The sequence below is a fragment of the Anser brachyrhynchus genome, assembly GCF_964034855.1.
Source record: "Anser brachyrhynchus genome assembly, chromosome: 2".
Lineage (NCBI taxonomy): Eukaryota > Metazoa > Chordata > Aves > Anseriformes > Anatidae > Anser > Anser brachyrhynchus.
In genome coordinates this window covers 65,628,270-65,645,168 of record NC_137695.1, presented here as the reverse complement: position 1 = coordinate 65,645,168, position 16,899 = coordinate 65,628,270, and the positions used below count along the sequence as shown (strand labels likewise).

Genomic DNA, 16,899 nt, shown 5'->3' with positions numbered 1-16,899 from the left:
ATTAAAAGGATCAGGCAAGGTGTTTCATGTGTTGCATGAAACTGTTTTCAGAGTTCGATTATGACATGGGAAGGCGCTTATTCTGCATAGAGCTGAAAACTAATGGGGTCTCAGCTAAACAGTGGAGAAAATGTCTCCTCCCTTGAACATCCTGTAAGGCTAATGGTTGCTTAGCATTGTTGAAGACAGCTCTGTCTGAAACAGTACTGAGTATAAATATAACTAACTACAGTATTTTCTGATTTTCAAACCAGGGCAGATGTCTACTTTAGGCATTACTTGCCATAAGCATAAGCGAGTGACATGCTTGATAGGTAAGTCAAACCAAGAGCAAGCAATAAGCTGGATTACAAGTTTTTAAATAATAATAATTTAAAAATATATCCACTTAGTTCCTTCGTTTCTTGTGTGTCACTGTAAAAATACCGTGGCTATGATATCATTTTGAGATGTGAACCAGAAAGACGGGTGGATTTTTGATACTGAAAAGAAAAATATTTCCTTTGCTTTTTTATTTTTATTTTTTTTAAATAATGGCATTTGAAAATAGTTCTGTTGTATTTTTAAATCCATGCCAGTCTTGAAGTATGATCATCTCAAACGGAACAGTGCTGCTGTTCATCTGGTTCAAAGTACTAGAACATGTTCTATCTATTCTTTATATATTCTTTATATATTCTTAAGGAGAACATATTCTATCCATTCTTTATATATTCTTAAGGAGCTTTCTTCACCCACACAATTTTTGTATGCTTCTCATGGGGAAACTTGCTGGAAGATTCAAAGGGATCTCAAAGGGATTGTTCCTGTCCTGGCAGGTAACAGTCATAGCAGGTATTCACAGCTTCTTGCTTGATAAAAGGAGGAAAATCCTTGACACATGACTGGGGAGAGCAAATGAGAGCCAAGTTCTATAGCATTTATTGCAGTTGCAGCAATAAAAGTGTCTTGTATCTCTTCCTATTGTTCGTTCATGCCTATTTGTGAAATATAAAACACTGAGTATCAGGAATACTTCATAAAATGTGAATTACAAAGTAACTCAGGAAGACCAAAGCATCTATATACCTTAGAAATAGCCCCTAGCATGAAATCTGTCTTTATTAATAAATCAGTGGTTTTCCTGAACACAAATTGTAAAGAACAGAAAGGGAGGAATCCTAGCCAAAAATTTTTAATACAAGTTGCCTGAAGTTAAGTATTTAAGAGCCATAACTAGTGGGTTGCTTTCTGGAAGTTTTGAGCTGTGACGCTTTCCTCAGATTGATACCGGTGTACAGCTTTAGCTTTTTGTGCCATCCAAAAATTGATTTCCTCAAAACTTGATTCAAAGAAACAGAAGAATGTAGATGCTACTGCAGATGCTACTTACCTAATAGGAAACATAATTTAAGAGTCTGCCGGGCAATGTTTGAAATGACTAGAGGAGTTTCTTGTGTCAGTTTTAATTGCTCTGAGAGGACCTCCAGAAACAATGAATGCACGTATGTTTCACCTGAAACATAAGAATATTTAAATGCCTTTACAAATAGAATCACAGAATCACAGAATCGTCTGGGTTGCAAGAGACCTCCAAGATCACCTAGTCCAGCCTCTGACCTAACACTAACAAGTCCTCCACTAAACCATATCACTAAGCTCTACAACTAAACGGCTTTTAAAGACCTCCAGGGATGGTGGTGACTCAACCACCTCCCTGGGCAGCCCATTCCAATGCCTAACAACCCTTTTGGTAAAGAAGTTCTTCCTAATATCCAACCTAAACCTCCCCTGGTGCAACTTCATAGTAGACTCAAATAGACTCATGATTAACCAATGAGATGGCAAATAAACAGAACTTATCTAGTCTCTTCCATAGATTCTACTTACAAAGGTACCCAATTCCTTCATTTCTTTTCATTCCCCTGTACAGCTTCATGGAGAATTTCCTGTATTAATCAAAGCTTGGTAAAATAAAATGCTTCAAGAGAGATGGTTCAGTTCTTTAGTAAATTATGTTGTTTTCACTTAAACAATTTTAACCTCAGTTAAGGATGAGAGATGCAAGGTATCTGAGGATAATTTAATATTTGGGCAGTAAGGACTATGTTTAACTATTTCTGGCTAATGCTGCGCTCAGTAACTGTTCCTGTCAACTTTCAGTACCTCAAGCAGAGGTCCAACACCAAGTCCGAAGTACAGTGCAAAGCCCAAAAGGGTTGCATCAATTGGTAGTGTTGTCTCCTGAAGTGAATACAGAGGCAAAGCCTAAAACTGAAAGGAATTCAGATTCTGCACTTGTCTGCATAATTATATTATTTTACATTTGTATTTGCTAAATCTCATGAGCGTGATGTGTGGCCTTGCTTCTGCCTTCTGTATTGCTTGCATGTCTCCTGTCAATGTCCATGTGGTCCAGGCTGGGATATTGGATATGTTTGTATGGTTTGAAGATTAGAGCATAGACTTCTGCTTTCTTTGAAAATATGTAATATATACTCATTTTCTATGATTTGTTTACAGTTGTATTGCTGACCTGTATGGTCTCAAACAAGGGCCCGCATATGTTTGCTACTGTGTAGGTGCAGAAAAACTACATGGGTGTAGTTGTCTTCTGCAAAAATTCTGTTTCCATTTAGAAACCCTTCTGGAGAGTTTAGCTTCAGGTTGTTCCTCACCACTTGAGCTGAACAGGTTCACAGTACTGCAGAACCGGAGAGCTCTTTTTAGACAGTCTGTGGCCACCCAGACTGAGTGCCCACTCAAAAATGCGGCAGTTCAGGTCTCTGGATGCACGGAGTGCGTGGGCCTGTTGCTGCCCTCTGAGGGTGGCAGAGACACTGTGTGTGTGAGGTGTGAACAGGTGGATGACCTGCTCAGCCTGGTGGTGGAGCTCGAGGAGGTGGAGAGGTTGAGGGCCATCAGGGACTGCGAGCAGGAGATAGACCTGTGGGGCAACTCCCTGCAAGGCTTGAAGGAAACGAACCGGGGTGAGACACCCCAAACAGCAGAGGGAGGGGATGTAGGAGATGAAGAGGAATGGAAACAGGTCCCTGCTTGACGTTGCAGGCAACCCCCCTCCCTACCAGCCCTGCCTCCCCAGGTACCCATACACAACAGGTTTGAGGCCCTGGAGCTTGAGGGACCGGTGGCTGAGAATGAGGTGAACAGTCTACCCAGGAGGCTGCCTAGGGCAAGGAAGTCAACTCCACGCCTCAGGATTGCCTCCACTAAGAAAGAAAGAAGGGTGATCGCCGTAGGTGACTCCCTTCTCAGGGGAACGGAGGGCTATATTTGTTGACCTAACCCTACCCGTAGGGAAGTCTGCTGCCTCCCTGGGGCCAGGGTCAAGGACATTACCAGAAAGCTTCCTAACCTGGTTCGCCCCTCTGACTACTATCCTCTTTTGATAGTCCGGGCTGGCAGTGACAATACTGAAGAGAGAAGCCTGAAGGCTATCAAACGGGACTTTAGGGGACTGGGACGATTAGTAGATGGAGCAGGAGTACAGGTTGTGCTTTCCTCCACCCCTACAGTGGCAGGGAGGGGTACAGAGAGGACTCAGAAAGCCCACCTGATAAACAGGTGGCTCAGAAGCTGGTGCCAACACAGAAATTTTGGGTTTTTTTACCACAGTGCGCTTTACTCAGCACCTGGCCTGCTAACTGCAGATGGGTCCCACCTGTCTCAAAGGGGAAAATGGACACTAGCACAAGAGCTGGCAGGGCTCATTGAGAGGGCTTTAAACTAGGTAGGAAGGGGGATGGGGATCGGGAGGGAATAAGGCTCATTAGAGGTGTGCTAGGGAGAACAATGTCAGGGCCGGGGGAGCAGGCAATGGACAAGCTAAAGTGCATCTACACTAATGCATGCACCATGGGCAACAAACAGGAGGAGCTGGAAGCCATCGTGCAGCAGGCTAGCTATGACTTGGTTGCCATCACTGAAACGTGGTGGGACTACTCCCATGACTGGAGTGCTGCAATGACTGGCTATAGGCTCTTCAGAAGGGACAGGCAGCACAGAAGGGGTGGTGGTGTGGCTCTCTATATTAGAGAGTGTTTTGATGTCGTGGAACTTGAGACTGAGACTGGGAATGATAAGGTTGAGTCCCTATGGGTTAGGATCGGCAGGAAGGCCAACAAGGCAGGCATCCTGGTTGGGGTCTGTTACAGACTGCCAAACGAGGATGAGGAGACGGATGAGGAGTTCTACAGGCAGCTGGCAAAAGTTGTGAAATCATCGGCTCTTGTCCTCATGGGGGACTTCAGCTTCCCAGACATATCCTGGACATGCAATACAGCTCAGAGGAAGCAGTCAAGAAGGTTTCTGGAGAGCGTGGAAGATAGTTTCCTGATGCAGCTGGTTAGTGAGCCTACCAGGGGAGGTGCCCCGCTGGACCTTCTGTTCACAAACAGAGAAGGACTGGTGGGAGATGTGGTGGTAGGGAGCTATCTTGGACAGAGTGACCACGAAATGGTAGAGTTCTCTATTCTTGGCAAAGTCAGGAGGGGGACCAGTAAAACTGCTGTCTTGGACTTCCAGAGGGCTGACTTTGAGCTGTTCAGGACACTGGTTGGCAGAGTCCCTTGGGAGGCAGTTCTGAAGGGCAGAGGAGTCCAGGAAGGCTGGGTACTCCTCAAGAAGGAAATCTTAATGGCTCAGGAGTGGTCTGTCCCCATGTGCCCAAAGACGAGCCAGCGTGGAAGAAGACCGGCCTGGCTGAACAGAGAGTTGTGGCTAGACCTTAGGAAAAAAAAGAGGGTTTATGATCTTTGGAGAAGAGTGTGTGCCGCTCAGAAGGATTATAAGGATGTTGTAAGAATGTGTAGGGACAAAATTAGAAAGGCCAAAGCTCATCTGGAGCTCAGTCTGGCTACTGCTGTTAAAGATAACAGAAAATGTTTTTATAAATACATTAACACAAAAAGGAGGACTGAGGAGAATCTCCATCCTTTACTGGATGTGGGGGGAAACTTAGTGACGAGAGATGAGGAAAAGGCTGAGGTGCTTAATGCCTTCTTTGCCTCAGTCTTTACCAGCAAGACTAGTTGTCTTGAGCAGGTCCTGAGCGGGTGGAAGGGGATGGGGAGCAGAATGTGGCCTTCACAATCCACGAGGAAATGGCTGGCGACCTGATACAACACTTAGATGTACGCAAGTCAATGGGGCCAGATGGGATCCACCCAAGGGTACTGAGAGAACTGGCGGAAGAGCTGGCCAAGCCACTTTCCGTCATTTATCAGCAGTCCTGGCTATCCGGGGAGGTCCCAGTCGACTGGCAGCTAGCAAATGTGACGCCCATCTACAAGAAGGACTGGAAGGTTGTCCCAGGAAACTATAGGCCTGTTAGTTTGACGTCAGTGCCAGGGAAGCTCATGGAGCAGATTATCTTGAGTGTCATCACGCGGCACTTGCAGGACAACCAGGCGATCAGGCCCAGTCAGCATGGGTTTATGAAGGGCAGGTCCTGCTTGACGAACCTGATCTCCTTCTATGACAAAGTGACACGCTTAGTGGATGAGGGAAAGGCTGTGGATGTGGTCTACCTTGATTTCAGTAAGGCTTTTGACACTATTTCCCACAGCATTCTCCTCAAGAAACTGGCTGCTCGTGTTTTGGACTGGCGTACGCTTCGTTGGGTTAGAAACTGGCTGGATGGCCGGGCCCAAAGAGTCATGGTGAATGGAGTCAAATCCAGTTGGAGGCCGGTCACTAGTGGAGTCCCCCAGGGCTCAGTACTGGGGCCAGTTCTCTTTAATATCTTCATCGATTATCTGGACGAGGGGATCGAGTGCACCCTCAGTAAGTTTGCAGACGACACCAAGTTAGGTGCGTGTGTCGATCTGCTCGAGGGTAGGAAGGCTCTGCAGGAGGATCTGGATAGGCTGGACCGATGGGCTGAGGTCAACTGTATGAAGTTCAACAAGGCCAAGTGCCGGGTCCTGCACCTGGGGCGCAACAACCCCAAGCAGTGCTACAGGCTGGGAGATGAGTGGTTGGAAAGCTGCCTGGCAGAGAAGGACCTGAGAGTATTGGTTGATAGTCGGCTGAATATGAGCCAGCAGTGTGCTCAGGTGGCCAAGAAGGCCAACAGCATCCTGGCTGGGATCAGAAACAGTGTGGCCAGCAGGACTAGGGAAGTGATTGTCCCCCTGTACTCGGCTCTGGTGAGGCCGCACCTCGAGTACTGTGTTCAGTTTTGGGCCCCTCGCTACAGGAAGGACATCGAGGTGCTCGAGAGAGTCTAGAGAAGGGTGACAAGGCTGGTGAGGGGTCTGGAGAACAGGTCTTACGAGGAGCAGCTGAGGGAGCTGGGATTGTTCAGCCTGGAAAAGTGAAGGCTCAGGGGTGACCTTATTGCTCTCTGCAGGTACCTTAAAGGAGGCTGTAGCGAGGTGGGGATTGGTCTATTCTCCCACATGCCTGGTGACAGGATGAGGGGGAATGGGCTAGAGTTGTGCCAGGGGAGGTTTAGGTTGGATATTAGGAAGAACTTCTTTACTGAAAGAGTTGTTAGGCATTGGAATGGGCTGCCCAGGGAAGTGGTTGAGTCACCATCCCTGGAGATCTTTGAAAGCCGTTTAGATGTAGAGCTTAGTGATATGGTTTAGTGGAGGACTTGTTAGTGTTAGGTGATAGTTAGGACTAAGTGATCTTGGAGGTCTCTTCCAACCTAGATGATTCTGTGACTCTGTAACTGCAAGAAGGTGCTCACACAGAGGAGATGCGGTAGTTCAACTAATTTTTGTTTTTCATAGGTTAATAAAACTTTTCTTGAGAATTTGGTCTCCCATTTAAAAACAAAAAGTAAAATAAACACAATCCACCCACACGCACACCCCAAAAAAAATGTTATGGAAAATGCTGCTTTGACATTCTAAATAGCTTTGGGATTTTGACATTTAGGGCGGCAGCAGCAGCACTGAATACTACCTTAGGGAGAGGAGATAAATTCATCTGGAATATATCCAAATGTAAGGTGAAACATTTATTTTATGTTGTTCCACTTGAAGAATGATCTTCCTTATCTCCCTATTCTTCTGTTAGTAGGAAATCATCTCATGCAAATGTTTTCTTCTGCTACCATTATGGCATAAGCAACTTGAAGTTAATTTCAGGTGTCTCTGGCATTTATTGCCTTCATTACAGAAATGAAAACTTTTCTTGAAACCAGTTGTTCTGGTGAGATGCACTTGAACACTCAGACTCTGAAAAGCCATTATGATTTATACTACCCTTGAAGCATTTAGTCTTGGTTTCTCTTCTTCTTTAGGAATCCTTCACATTTAAAACATAGTTACTCTTGGAGATGCTTAAGACAGAGGCCAACCTCATCCAGTATCCTGACTGAGAATGGCTGTATCACATGCTTTTTGAAGCTTTGGAGGAGTTATCCTTCCCTGCAGACCCACAGAGCAGAAGAATTGCTTCCTAACAAATGCTGTGCTTCGTGTGGTGTCAGGGTATGCTGTGCATCCTGCGCTAACACAGCATGTGTGCATAAAACATATAATCCCCTTCTAGGCTTGAATGGAATGCTCATGCGAAGGGTTATCCAGGCTCTTTTTCTACCACCCCCACCCCTCAAGATGTCAGCTGCAGTTGCTGAAAGCTTAGTTGCAGGTTTTACTTGTGCATGTTTTACCAGGACCATGTCTATTCGATGTACCTTAAAACACGCAGGTTCCCATTATCAGCCTGACTGTATGATGGACAAAACTTTCTCCCTTGGTGAGGAGAAATTCCAGAAGTGTCTATTTTGAGGAACACCTTTAAGCAAATAACTAAATCATGGCCTGTAGAGGGATAAGTCTCTGAAGAGGGATATGCATATATCCATTCTCTGGAACTGTTCTTTTTACTAAGAATAAATCTTATTTATTTTTCAGACTGAAGGTGACGCACGGAAAAGACTCCACAACCATAGGGTTGTAAAGTAGGTATACTTTATTGCGGTGCACCGGGCACACTGGGAATACCTTCCCTCAAAAAGCGTGCACCTGCCCGGTCATCTCTCACAATTTTATACATATTACATGAGCTCTAATACATATTCATTATTTTCCCTGAAAAGGCGGACCTCTTCCAAGTACTCATTTCCATACTCCCTGCCCTTAGCTCCTCCGGTTGCACCTGCGCAATGTAGCCTGGTGGTAACGGGCGGGGCTCCTTCAGGATGAAGGCAACGAGGAAGAGGAGGTTAAACTTTTTACCTTTCTCGACTTTGACTTTCTGTTGGACAGTATTTAGGAGTTTTTTGCTTATCTTTGCCTTGTTTCCTGCCAACAAGTTTTTCATCCTTCCCTAACGAGTTGTTCATTCTTCCTTCATCCACTGGCCTTGAGCGATATCTTCTTTTTACATCTGCTTCTCATAGGGTTCTCATCTACATCCCCGATAATTAGGATATTTTTACCATATATGTTCGGATAAGTTTTAGCATCTTCCCCATCTCAAAGGGAGTATCATAATGTTACTTGAAGTGTTGATCTCAGTGTGACATTTGGTAAGGGACTGTCTCTAACTCAGTGCAGTAAATGTTCATTGTGTTTGATTACTGTTAAATTTCCTGCATTATTGCAAACATACAAGCCTTGGATGCCAGTGTTATTTTCTTCATGTTGTTTCATATTCTAGGTCATGTTCACTGACTTGCCCCTATATAAATTACTAGTTAATCATCTATACTAAAGAATGTCCCAAGTCCCAATGTGAGGCTGCTGTGCTGGATTCATTAGTCTTTTTTTTGAGTCTCAACATAAAATAATCTTGCACTATTCCTATTTATAAGGATGTGAAAATTGTTTTTTAGTTTCTGCACAGGCTTTTAAAATATTTACTCATTTATAGTTTTGTTTGGCAAATTAGGAATTCCTTCCCATGTAACAGCAAGAAATGAACGTTGTTGGTTCTTACCTGTATGTTATAAAGAGATTACTACCTATATGTTATAAAGAAGTAGCATTTATAATATTTGGATGTGAAATAATTTCAGCATCAGATACACCAAAGCAGGTATTTTCTTACCCTACGTAAAACAAGTACAAGTCTGAATTCCATCTCTTTCTGCTTTTAGGTAGTACATTAGCAGAGCTGTAAATAGCTATGCAACAAAGCAATACAAATGCTTGAATAGGTAAGATGTAGTGTATGCCTGTGAAGACAAGCTTTCTATTCAGCCTTGTCAGCATACCTATTCTACTTGATTATGGGTTGTCCTTGAAAGTATGGGGAGAAGCTGAGTGGTAGTTTACCTTTTAAAGATTTGGGGGGAGTAGGTGTCAGTCCCTAGTAATTTCATTTTTAAGACGGTAAAAATGCTGCTATAATGCGATGCTTTAAAAAAAAAAAAAAAAAGATAAAGAATCCTGTTATGTGGAAATGGCATTGGGGTGAATGCTGTGCTCATCCAGACTTTTTTCATGTTTTCATGACTTCCCACCAGTGCAGTAACATGTTTGAATGAAGTCCTAAACAATCCAGCAAGTTCCTCATAAAAAGCCATCAGTCTTTAAAATATCAGCTGAACCCAGTGTAATGTTCCTTTGCACTAGCCTATGCACCTGCATAATATAAAAGAAAAAGCTTCTTTTCTTTCTCCCCAAAAGCATACATTCATGCAGTCCTTCCCATTCTTGAGATAGGGCCACTCTTTTGCGGTGTTTTTCTGATTTTTTTTCTGATTTTTGTGGGTTTTTTTGCAGTGTTTTTCTGGTTGCAGGTATGCAGATGGAGAAAACAGGGTTGCAGCAACGGGGTGCAGGACAGGTGCAAGAGCTTTCTCATTTCTGCTTCTGTTGTGAATGAGAATAGCGTATTTCTGTGACAGCCCATCAGCAGTCGGGATACTTGGTTGTCTTTCTACTGTGGGTAGTTAGCAAAGGAATTTAATAGGAAACAGTTTTTCCCACTCTGAAAACACCTCTCTGTTACTCAGTGACTCAAAGGCCACGTGTCTTAATACAAACAAGCAAAAAAACACACAACCTTTCCTTTTTTAGTAGAGAATCTTTTTCTCTATGTTGTTGTATCCCTGCATAACCTCTTCCAAACCCAGAAGTCCACAAGCTAAGTAATTTACCATCTCAGTGATGACCCCTGAGGGGCCTTCTGCCCGCTGGGAGGCAACAGACTGGCTCTGCCCCTCAGGCTGCTGCCTGCTGTGGGTTGAGGGCCTGTGTGACAGCGGCTGAAATGCCCCAGATTTGTTGGGACTAACTATAAGGCCCAACCCTCATGCATCCCAAAGTACATGAGAAAATCTAGGAAGGATTTCTCATTGCTGAGAGAAGCTTGAAAAGGCTCCCCTTCTCCACAAACTAACAGCCAGCAGCATGAATTCCAAATTAGATTGTTTTAGCACAGATTTTTTCGTTGAAGTCCTGAACCCTTTTTTTTCCCCCCTCTCCTCCCTTCAACATATTGTGTTGTAACCCTAGGAGTTACTCCTGTTTAATATTTCTGTAGCAAGGGATAGAATGACATCCCCAGAATCAAATATCTCCTCTAAATAACCTAGCAGAGACGTTGCTTCTGTTGGGATTTGCATTCATTTTGCAGTGGCTCCTGGGATAATGGGAAGGCCCAGCAGAGCTCTAGATATGTGAGGAAAAGGTCAGTTTGGACAGGATTCATGTCTCCTAACAAGGGGTATGTTCAAGGGAGGTATCTAAATCTGAGCTAATCCTCTTAGGCCCCATTTAAAAACAAAAGAATTTAAGAGGCACTTTAAAGCTTGAAAGGAGCAATTCATTTTCTGTATTGTAATGGTTACTTGTAGGGGGAGATCGGCTGCTGTCCTCTTGTTCTCCATTGACTTTAAAGGGAACTTGCAATGACTACCTCAGATGGAAATGTCTGTGCTGCATTGTGTTCATGTGGTGAAACAAATACATGCAAAAAATATTTCTATCTTTGTAACTCTACCTTACAACTGTTACTGAATTGTTTGGGATTTGTCTTACTGTGAGGGAAAGTGTAATGTGGTCTTCTGGCTGAAATTTAGTTTAAGAATGCTCTACTCCTGCTGCATGTACAAAACGGGGTCCTAACCTGTGACCTGAGTTATCTACTCATCTAGTGGCCTAACAGTGGCAAGTAACCTTCCAAAAATCAGACTGTGGCAAACACACTGAACTAGTTAAGTATCTTCCATGTTTATTTTCTTTTTTTGAAGCAAACAAAACTACAAGTATATTTTATATAACACTTAGAATAAAAGACTGCAGGATTAGATGGCTTTCTCTTTTTTCAGTTAAAATTAACTACTTCCAAGGAAATCTCTCTTAGCTGTTAGGATTAGGATTTTTCTTAGCTGTTTACTCTGAATCAAACTGTTGCCTTGTAAATAAAATGCAATAAAACAAAAAGATGTAAGTGTGGTGGTCATGCAGAGCTTGATCAAAGTTAGTCTGACGCCCATGCAGCTGTGTATGTCTCTGTGATGAAAACAGACTGCCTGCACTCAGCTGGATTGCGTAGGGTCCTTTTCCACTCCAGACCTTCAAAATCTGAAGACTGAGAACAAATAGAAAGCATTGTCTTTCTCCTGTACTTCAGAACGGTTCTTCAGTGAGAGGAAGTACGAAAGGAGTTACTATACACTGTTTTTCTTCTGTTCTGCAGTGGATACTGTCCATGTTGCAGGCTTTATTTGACTAAAAAGTGTGCATGTTTGTTTGACATGATATTCTAAAACAATTGGCTGTTTCAAGGTGGGAAATAATACTATTTCATTGTGTTCTTCAAAATGTGTTTCCAGAACAAAGCATTCTCTTGCTTTGACAATTCACTAAGACCCACACTTCAATTGTCCAGTACGTGAAACTGTGAAAGAGCATTGCAATTCTTCCAAGTTAAAGCTTTCCTGAGTAAAAAGGTAAACAGTTTTAGGATCTCTAATACACGCTGCTACAGGGATGGAAGAAGCTCCAAGTTCTGACTGGCTAAGCACATTAAGTGGCAGCATGTTTTCTTCCAACAGTTTGAAGACTGGCGTAGTTCACAACCTGGAGCAACAAGAAGATAAAAGTCATTTTTAGTGATGCTGAAACCTGAAGGTATTCCTTTTATTTTGAGTACTTCACTAAAATTTGAGTAAATATGCAGAGGCAGCAGATGCTAAAGCAAAGACCTGTAGCTATTGTGTATATACGAAGATATGATTCTGTGGGTATAAACAGAGTGATAAATAAATGCATGCCCAACGGCGTGTTAGAGACAAAGATACATGTCATAGGTCAGCTTCGTTAATTAAAAATTGGCATAACCGTTGTTTCTGTTTGATTTCACCCACTTGTAGATTATACTGGGTAAGGATTTGTTTTAGGGTGTTATATACACATGTTGATGTTGAGCTTAGTGTCTTCTTAGCAAAGCGAGCAGATGATGATACTTGTAAGCAGATGAACATTATTCCAATATATAATCATCTTTAAGCTATGTGGGTTGGCATAGAGGTGCTGCAGTCATCTGGTAATCAGCGGATTCAATTGTGCGTAGGTAGGTCCTTACAGCTGTGTACGTACTGTGTATGTCTGCAGTGGTTTCAGGAGAGCCTCTTCAGTGTAGCTACCTTGGTATGTAACCTGTGGATTTATTCACGTAGCTATAGTGTGGCACTAAAATCAGACACTGTAAATGATAGTTACGCATCCCATACACCTCCTCCTCATGCTCTATTTTCCACTTCATCAATACACTCCAGTAATGATATCAAGTAATCATTTCTTCAGCGTCTCTTCCTGTTCAGCATGTCTAGGTTTGATATCCTGCATACAAAAATCTGGTGAGAGAACTTACTGTTTTCATCTAAAGGAAGTGTTTCATCTGCATTATTACGTGACAAGGAACCTGCAAAACTATTCCTTTTCTATATAATGAAACTTTAATTAAGCACTGTTGTTTAAGTGAAGTATTGTCTTAGAGGACAATTTTAAACTACCTCTGTTTATTCCAGCAAAAGTCTCTTTGACCTTTACAAGTAGAGATGTCTCTTAGGATGTGACCTGGTGTGGTGAGGGGAGCCCTTTGAGAAGTCACACTCCCCAGTGTGCATCTGTCATGATCAAATAATGTTGAATGTGCCAGACCTATCCAGATATTTTGGGTGAATTCCTAATCATATATAAATCAAGGGCTAAACAATTTATAACTTCTGTAGGATCACATTATCCTTGGATGTTCATGACAGAACACTCTTTTAGGTATGTGACAAGTGGTATTTAAACACCCGATCTTAAGATTTCCTTGAGCTCTCTGACCCAAGCAACTCCTTTCCCTCAGCCAAAAAAAAAAAAAAAAGCCTCTCACAGAAGTTAATGGAATATTTAAAGAAAAAATAACTAGAGCAACTTACTAGTTGCTCCAGTCAGATTTATTTATTTATTTTTTTCTGAAATAAGTTTGAGACTCTTAGTTCATTTTCTGGATGCTGATCTTATCTCTAATTTTAAATGGTAGATGATTAGCTTGTGTGGTTCTTGACAACACTGAGAAAACCTGGTATCTGAATGAATGATAAAGAATAAGTGCAGTAATACAGTGTACTCATTATTCAGCTGTAACTCAAGTACAAGTAACTAGATTTGTTTTCCTACCTTGCTCAGGTAGGGAAGAATGTGAAACTCTTGCTTATACCTTGGAAGCCACTGATGAGTTGGTGATCTTGTCAGAAGACTGTACAGAGTTTTCTGAGGTTCATCTGTGTCACAGCAGGCAAAATTTCAGACTTCTCCTGAAATGTTGGATAGAGAAGAAATAGGAAGTTCTACTTGGGGGAGGGGGAATGGCTGTGTGCTGATGGCCAGTCTTATGATATATTGCAACTCCTAATGCATCGTGACAAACGCATTTTTTGCCCTGACAATAAAAAGGCTTTTCTTTTTCATTGTGATAACTATTCTTAATTGACAATAATTAATCAGTGATGACAACATATTCCACTTTTTTTTTCAGAAGTTCACACGAAAGAATATGTCATCGACTAAAAGGCCTACTAAGATGCAATTTTAAAGCAGTATTAAAATTAGCACTAGTCTTTGTGTACTTGAGTTGGTATCAAGCACAGAATAAAGGGAAGGGTCAATCAAATATTTTCCAATTAAGAAATAGCCTTTGATCTGCTCAGCAATAAATCTTACACCAGCTTAAAGCAAAGTCCTTCAGCAGAATTGGTTCTTTTATAGGATTCTCTCTGAATGAAGTTCATCTGTACTAGTTAGGGAAGGTAATTTGGGATTTTTCATGACATTTCTATTTAAACATACACCTGATAATTTCTGTCATGTAACAAGGGTGCTGCTACTGTCTAATGTGAATTTGGTTGCATTGTGATCTGCTGAAGATAAAAGGTCACATGCATCACTTGATCAGCACAGCTGTGTTTGGATCAGTCTGCAAAAGCTGGAGGTCTAACTGAAGCATTTATCTGCCAAGTGATTCTTCTTTCTCCAAAACACCTACAAATAAATTCGTTTTAAACATTTTTCAGTTGCAAATAAACATGGCATGTTCTTCCATATTCTATTTAAACTAAAAATAAAAGTGAGTGACTAGAATAGCCCTGAACTATAAATACAAATAATAATGACCAAAGTGAAGACATGAGTAGGCATTACTCACTAGCTGATCATCTCTGAAGAGTTGTAGAGATGCCTTGGCATAGAGTCCTCCTGATGCCAGGAATAAAAGGCTTATTCTGTAGGAACTTTTGTGACAATAGTAAGCACAGCTTATGCCAGACTGACAGCTTTATATATAAAAATTAAATGTACAATTACTGATTTACTATAAGATAGCTTATTTCTTTTCCCCTTGCCCTAGCATCCTCCTTCCATAGGCTTTGTATGCTGTATCAGAAATCATTACTTGTCAGCACAATGGAGAGTCATCAGGGACAGATATAAAATCAGGAAACTTGTTTTGTGCTAGTTTAGGATTTTTGACGTTCTTATGATGACATTACAACAGGAAATCTGGAGAAGGAGATGCTGAAGATCTGTTTATTGTCACTAGTGGTGCTTACTATTGAATTGTTGAGAGGTAGATTTTTCATCTAAGTTTTTACTATTACAAGAGACAGTTAATTTCAGTGGTTTAGCTCAAAGAGACTTGCTCAGGGCATCATATTGACCGGATTTTGAAAGGCTGACTGGCACCCTTCTGAGAATAAGAGCCAGCATAAATGACAGGAGTCTGCAATGTAGCCAGCTGAAATAAACTTTCAGAGCCCAGTCCATAAACAATCCTTTTGTTGCTCAAGCAAAGTAGTCACCAAAAGAAACAAAGGTACAAACATCCATCTGTGAAGGAGCCCTAAAGGAAAGTGTGGGATGGGGTCCCAACAGTAGAAAGGACTTCCACTTTTGTGTAAAATGTGTACATCCTCTTATAGGCTATGCCTTATCAGGGCGTTGAGAAGCTCTGTTAAAAATGAAGTACCTACAGGCCAGCTCTGCTACTAGTGATGGAAGAGTGCTGGGTAGTTGGTTGTTGGAAGGAAAGGAGAATAGTAGTTCGAGGAAATGAGCTCTGTCCCAGTGCAAGTTGGTTTGCTGGCACTGAAGCAGGCTGGGCTGTACTGATATCCTGTCCATATATGAGGGCAAGTGTACCAAAATACATTAGGCACTTTTCACTGCGGCTTTCTACAAAACGCATTTCTTGGCCTGTTTCAAACACAGGCATATTTCCATGATAACACATCAGAGTCTCATTCCAGGTTAAGATGTAGACTTCTGCAGGGCAGCTGAGAAAAAAGATAATATACTTGGAGATCTTTTTACTCCCGAGCTGCTTTTGACCAAATGTTTCACTTGGATCTCCAAAACACAGAAGAAAGCAACCGTTCAGCTCTTTTTTAATGTTCTGTCTGAATACTTTGTCACTTGGTGTTAGAGAAAATAGCTCATTGTGTTTACATGTCCCTTTCTCCTTTCCACACCATGTTACTTAACACCTGGCTAACACCATGTTGAACCTTCTTTCTCATGTCTCTCTGACTGGAAAAAATCTCACAGTGGAAGAGTGACTTTTTTTCTTTTTTTTTTTTCTTGAGTTAGAAAGCTTTGTGACTGTTTATGCTTGCTCAGCTGTGCTCTGACTTTGTGCAGATGTTGCTGCCTGAAAGTGCATAGGTTGCTGCTTTCTTCTTTGCGCCCAGTGGATAGAACAGGTTCTGCACCCAGTCTAAAACAGTTTTTCTCATGCTGGAGGAGCTGTGTGCACATAGAATGCTAGTTTGAAAAATGGGATTTAACAGCATGCATGGGAAAAGGTGACGCCTTTGGCTATGTTTTTGTGATCATGTGCATTTGCTGTTCCAAATAATGGTAATGGGAGCAGCAGGAGAAAAATGATAATGACTGGAAGTATAAGGCTAGACCCTTGTGTGCTCCCCAGAGTAATACTCTCTACAAATGCTCTTTTAGTGTCATTCTCGCTTTTATACTCTCCTCTGAGAGACACCCCTATAGCCCTTTGTCACAAGAAAGCAGAAGTGGTTTGTCATTGACTGTGCATCTAGCAAGTGTGCCAACATATTTTCTTCAACAGATGTTCTCTGTGGGGGATTTGTTGCTCTCTGCTGTAGGGACTTTGGTAGCTATTAGGTGGGTCACAGTCTTAAGTGGGATTTAGGTTCTCAGATCTTACTGAACAACACTGGAAGCTGAGCACCCAGCTGTCTCTTGTCCTTGTAAATATTTCCTCTTGCTAAATGATCTCCTCATACTTTTCAGAAGGCTGTCATTTTTGCTGGATTTTGCTGCTTGTGTAGCAGTTGAGGAGGGGATGGGGACAGAATGGATCCAAAGAGAAGCACTGAATGTGGTCCCACAATAGAAAAAAAGGGTGAAGCCAGAATTTTTACAGACTTGCCGTCTGTCTTTTGCTGTCGATGGCGGGCACAAAGTGAAG

General features: G+C 42.2%; 1 protein-coding gene across 8 annotated transcripts in view; it reads left to right on the top strand.

The window, feature by feature from the left end:
• PHACTR1 (phosphatase and actin regulator 1) overlaps positions 1 to 16,899 on the top strand; it is a 350,894-nt gene that overhangs the window by 113,191 nt on the left and 220,804 nt on the right. Inside the window, exon 1 of one of the 8 annotated variants that reach the window (XM_080577956.1) lies at positions 7,895 to 7,918. The exons of the other annotated variants lie outside the window; for them this stretch is intronic. The gene's annotated coding sequence lies outside the window, so the exon portion shown is untranslated. Of the gene's footprint in view, positions 1 to 7,894; positions 7,919 to 16,899 lie in introns of those variants that run through there. 8 annotated transcript variants of the gene reach the window in all.